The following is a 6,253-nucleotide window of genomic DNA, read 5'->3' on the forward strand; positions in this document are numbered from 1 at the left end:
TTAACCCTTCTACAGTCTTTGTTACTGGCCGGCATTCTTGGTATTCCCGGTCAAATTTGATTGGATACAGTGATTATTTTTTTTATTTTTATTTTATTATTTTTTTTTTATAAAGACATAATAGAACTAACTTCACTAAAATAATAACACTCAAACTTCTGCGTTTCTTTTGGAATTTTATTGTATTTAGAACTAATTTACAGCTAAATTACACTATTTTCATATTAAACACATTTTATATAACTTTCACTTAATTAAAAACATAAACTTCATTAAACTGAAAAAATAAGAAAATATCTAAATGTGTCATGTCTTTGGTGCATCTGCTGCCATATGCTGGAAAAAAAAATATACATGCATACAGTACATTTATATGAAATGACAATTATAATCAGTAGATGGCTGTAGCGATCCACACATGCTGCATAGTCACTGTAGACCAATGTAGTAACAAAATTAATTTCTAAATATTAAGTTAGGAATTTGGATATACTATATTTAGATAATATGAAAGACTATTATTTGTTTAGCAAAGTTTAGCTTTTTTTTTATGTTTTTTTTTTTTTTTTTTTTTATCTCAAGCTTGACCATGGTGTTACAAAGAGAAGACTAAGAGTAAGCATTTTGTTACAAATTCAATTCAAATTCAATAAATTAAGTATAAAAATTGCTAGATAACGAACAGCAATAAAAAACAGTAATAAACAGCGAAGAAGAAGAATAAAGTCTTAATGAAGGAAGTTTTTAATGAAGTCCTATACTAAATACTAGTCTAAAAAATAGACTCATAGAATCTAGTTGGCATTTATTTGTGTGTGTGTGTGTGTGTGTGTTTGGAGATAGTGTAGAAAAAGTCACCAAGCCTTGTACCATTCAGATGAAGGAAACAATTTTTATTACAAAAACAAAGGTCAAATTGGTCAAAAATGACCAAACAGTAATGTAAGGCGCACTATTTCATCATTGTGCTGTTGAAATAGAATTGTGAGCAAGGCCAAAGAAAGCCACATGTATAACCTAACATGAATTTATTTTTTTAAATAAATAGTTTTGTTCTGGATGGTTTGGCTCCCACACCTAAGGGGTGTGGGTGTGTTCGTTCGTTCTGAGGCTGCTTTTAGGTAACAATATCAAACATCTATTATCAGATTTATCATTATCCATCTCATTATAACAATACAAAAGCCTGGATGGCCCTTTGGCTGTTTAGTAATTTCAATAAAAGTAGTAGATCATCTAATCCTTAAATTGCATATCTCTCTTCCCTAAATTCTATGAAGCTGTTTTATAAGGACATGGTACATTTGTGATCTTTTGCGTCTGTTTTCTTTTTTTCCCACAGACTATGTAATAGTAAGGCTGTAATTTAGAAGTGCTTATGGAGGCAGTGGTCTAGAGCATTATTGGACCAGATTAACCTCAAAAGGGAATGTCCGTCTCTATACCAGTTGGTCTCTGGGGAAAACTCTGTCTGGAATTCCAACCGCTTTAACTCTGTCTGTTCCCTGTAATGTGGTGCATAGATTCCTGGAACATTTGACCAGTTTAAATCTGTATTGATATTGAAATCCAGTTTTTGGATATACATTGGATGTACTCTTTCTTCCTTGGAACACAAAAGGAGATGTTAGGCAGAATGACAGACTCAGTCACCATTCACTTTCATTCTATCTTCTTTTTTTCCACACAGGTTGTGGCTGATGCTGTCATTTTGCTGACACCTCCTCATTGGGAGGATAAATCACCTGCTTTATCACAGTAAAATTTTGGAATTACACCACTTCCTGTTGCCCCAAAAATGGGGCTTCACTCTTTTTAGTAAAACATGATAAACATGTGCTTTGATCCTGAAGGAAACTGCTTCATCACACATTTCTTTGCCTAACTGCAAGTTATGGATGTAGCCTTCTGTGACATGCTGAATACCGTTAAGACAACTACATTACTACATACAAGTGTATACATGTATGATTAATCCAGGTGCAAGGAAATATATTGAGGTAAAATGTACATTTCTCAGTTGCTTCTAAGTCAGGTATGATGCATTAATACAGATTTGATGGTGACTGTTTTGACTGAGAAGCAGATCTGTAATTAAAACAAATAATTAAAATAAAAGAATGAAACAATTATTAAATGATTAAAATAAAATGATTCACACAGATGACGTTGACGTTTAGTCCAAACATGCCCACGCTGTGTGCGTGAATGCAAAAGTAAATCCAAAGTAACAGTCAGTATCTGGTGTGGCCACCAGCTGCATTAAGTACTGCAGTGCATCTCCTCCTCATGGACTGCACCAGATTTGCCAGTTCTTGCTGTGAGATGTTACCCCACTCTTCCACCAAGGCACTTGCAAGTTCCCGGACATTTCTGGGAGGAATGGCCCTAGCCCTCACCCTCCAATCCAACAGGTCCCAGACGTGCTCAATGGGATTGAGATCCAAGCTCTTCGCTGGCCATGGCAGATCACTGACATTTCTGTCTTGCAGGAAATCACACACTGGTGACATTGTCATGCTGGAGGGTCATGTCAGGATGAGCCTGCAGGAAGGGTACCACATGAGGGAGGTGGATGTCTTCTCTGTAATGCACAGCGTTGAGATTACCTGCAATGACAACAAGCTCAGTCCGATGATGCTGTGACACAGCGCCCCAGACCATGACGGATCCTCCACCTCCAAATCGATCCCGCTCCAGAGTACAGGCCTCGGTGTAATGCTCATTCCTTCGACGATAAATGCGAGTCCGACCATCACCCCTGGTGAGACAAAACCATGACTTGTCAGTGAAGAGCACTCTTTGCCAGTCCTGTCTCATCCAGTGAAGGTGGGTTTGTGCCCATAGGCGAAGTTGTTGCCGGTGATGTCTGGTAAAGACCTGCCTTACAACAGGCCTAAGCCCTTAATCCAGCCTCTCTCAGCCTATCATGGACAGTCTGAGCACTGATGGAGGGATTGTGCGTTCCTGGTGTAACTCGGGCAGTTGTTGTTTCCATCTTGTACCTGTCCCGCAGGTGTGATATTCGGATGTACCAATCCTGTGCAGGTGTTCTTACACGTGGTCTGCGACTGCGAGGATGATCAGCTGTCCTTCCTGTCTCCCTGTAGTGCTGTCTTAGGCATCTCACAGTATGGACATTGCAATTTATTGCCCTGGCCACATCTGCAGTCCTCATGCCTCCATGCAGCATGCCTAAGGCACGTTCACACAGATGAGCAGGGACCCTGGGCATCTCTCTTTTGGTGTTTTTCAGAGTCAGTAGAAAGGTCTCTTTAGTTTCCTAAGTTTTTATAACTGTGACCTTAATTGCCTACTGTCTGTAAGCTGTTTGTGTCTTAACGACCGTTCCACAGGTGCATGTTCATTAATTGTTTATGGTTCATTGAACAAGCATGGAAAACATTGTTTAAACCCTTTACAATAAAGATCTGTAAAGTTATTTGGATTTTTACAAAATTATCTTTAAAATACAGTGTCCTGAAAAAGGGACGTTTCTTTTTTTGCTGAGTTAATATGCTACTGTATACTATGCTCACTATGATTTTTGTGCTGATAATTCTCCAACATGGGGGGAAAAAATAAATTGCTTATATTTTCACTTATTTTGGTTAAGGCAATTTCCTTATTTGAGATTGCTTTTCCAGACAAGTTCACTTGTTTGTCTTGCAACTGTAACTGGTATATCCACTCTTAGCACACAGTACTGTCATTTTGAAAAGAACGTTATGAACCGTTCTTTTAATTCATTCTAACTAGTTACCAATTAGAAAGGAGGCTGTGGAATGCCGGAACCGTAACGAAAAAATACAGTTTCTGCTCAGAACGAACCGAAATGAAGAAAAAGAGTTTAGTCCCTGTGTACGAACATTCATAATTGGATTTAATATTTCAATGAAACTCTTGTATGGGTTACATCATATTTACTATTCTGTAGCAACACTATTGAATTCAAGCAAGTACATTGGCAAGAAAAAGTATGTGAACCCATTGGAATTACCTGCATTTATGTATAAATTTGTCTTAAAACAGATTGTGTTTGTTATTATTATTGTTTCTAAGATGATCAAACCACACAAATTATTGTTTTGTTTTTGTACATATTGAATACATCATTCAAACATTCATTGTGTAGGTTGTAAAAGGTACTGTATGTAAACCCCTAGGCTAATGACGCCAACAAAAGCTAAGTAGAGTCAGGAGTTGGCAAACCTGGCATCCAATTAATAAAACGAGATTAGAGCTACTTTGACTTATAAAAAGCACTCAAACATTTCGAGTTTGCTATTCACAAGAAGCATCTGCTGATGTTGACCATGCCTCGCAAAAAATACATCTCAGAAGACCTACTATCAAGAATTGTTGCTTTGCATAAAGCTGGAAATGGTTACAAAGTCATCTCAAAATGATATTCATCTGTCCACTGTTAGAGAAACTGTCTATAAATGGAGATGATTTAGTACTGTAGCTGCTCTCCCTAGAAGGGGCCATTCAGCCAAGATGACTCAAAGGGCACACCACAGAATGCTCAATGAGGCAAAAAAGAGTGACAGTTAAAGAATTAAAGGAATCATTGGAACTGGTTAACATCTCTGTTCATGAGTCTACTATTGGGAAAACATTAAACAGGCATGGTGTCCATGGCAGGACAGCATGAAGGAAGCTGGTGCTTTCCAACAAAAACATTGCTGTGAATGTTTAATGGGATGTGATCAGTAAAGACATGAATGATTATAATTGTTTGTGTGTTGTTATCTTAAGCACGTTGTGTTTGTCCATACTACACTGATGAAGATGAGATCACATTTTATGAGCAATTATTGCAAAAACCCAGCTAATTCCAAAGGGTTCACATACTTTTTCTTGCCACTGTATCTCTGCAGCTCTGAAGCAGATCTGTTTTACTGGGAGGTGGAAACACTCTCAGGGTGTTGGAAGTAGTGAATGTAATCAGGTGTCACATTTTAATGCAAACTCTCCTCACGCACCACCACAAAGCTAGACAAAATAACCCTGCCCTCAATAGGGAACACCTGCTTCAGACTCCCACATTCCTTGCAGCCGTTTTCCTCCTTTTAGATTGTGTACGTTTGAACCGTAATAACTCTGCTGTCTGTTTTATCAGTGTCTGATCAAGCCTTAACCGCTTTATCACATAATCTCCATCCAGATGGCCTTTTGCCTTGAAGGTGTGTTAATCTGGCAGAACACCTGAAAAAAAATTGAATTTAAGAGTCAAATGAATGTCTTAATGGTCTGTAACATTCTGTTGATTTATTCCATGATGAATGGAACTAAATTAGATACATATTTGCTGATAAATCCAGACTAATTACAGAACTCAGAACCGTCCTCCTTTTCTGCCACACTGTAGTAGACCTACTGCCCCAGTTCAGAGAGTTGGAACTGTAAAAGGTTAGATTTTAGTTATGTTGAGAGAGCAGAGAGGGAGAGTAGCAGTGTGTCTCCCTAATAAAGTGTTTCAGTTTCCAAGTATTACAGTCTCCCCTTCTGCATTCAGAACATCTGGCGTGCTAGATGCTGCCAAACAAAATCTAATTCAAATTAATCAGTAGACAAAAACAAAAGCAACCTTACTTGACATACAAAAGGATACAATACAAACAAATTTTGTATGTAAGCAGCCCTCGCTCAACTGTGTGGGCAAAGTGTGTCAACAGCACAAAGGTTAGTGGTACAAGGATACTGCAGTATATTTACACTGGAGAACAGCTAATAAGATGCAAGTCAGAGCAACACTTGCTTGTGGTTGTCCTATAGTGCAATGCTAGTATGGTGTATATGTTACCATAATTTCAAATGCTACATTTGAAGGGCTTTAAGCTTTTTATAGTGCAGTTGAATAAACTCTTTCTTGCTTTCCAAGTAACATAAAGTACTCATTTCATGGTGGAGTTGGTTGGCAGGATCTGATACCCTTAAAGGGATAGTTAACCCAAAAATGAAAACTCTCATTTACTCACCCTCATGCCATCCTGTATGTGTATGACATACTTTCTTCTGCAGAACACAAATGAAGATTTTTAGAAGAATATCTCAGCTCTGTTGGTCCTTTTCTAATGCAAGTGAATGGTGGCCAGAACTTTCAAGCTCCAATAACCACATAAAGGCAGCATAAATATTATCCATACGTCTTCAGTAGTTTAATATACAGTATGTCTTCTGAAGTAATGCAATCACTTTGGGTGAGAAACAGATCCATATTTAAATCATTTTTTACTATAAATCTCCA

This window comes from Myxocyprinus asiaticus, chromosome 21 (genome assembly GCF_019703515.2).
Source record: "Myxocyprinus asiaticus isolate MX2 ecotype Aquarium Trade chromosome 21, UBuf_Myxa_2, whole genome shotgun sequence".
NCBI classification, from domain to species: Eukaryota; Metazoa; Chordata; class Actinopteri; order Cypriniformes; family Catostomidae; genus Myxocyprinus; species Myxocyprinus asiaticus.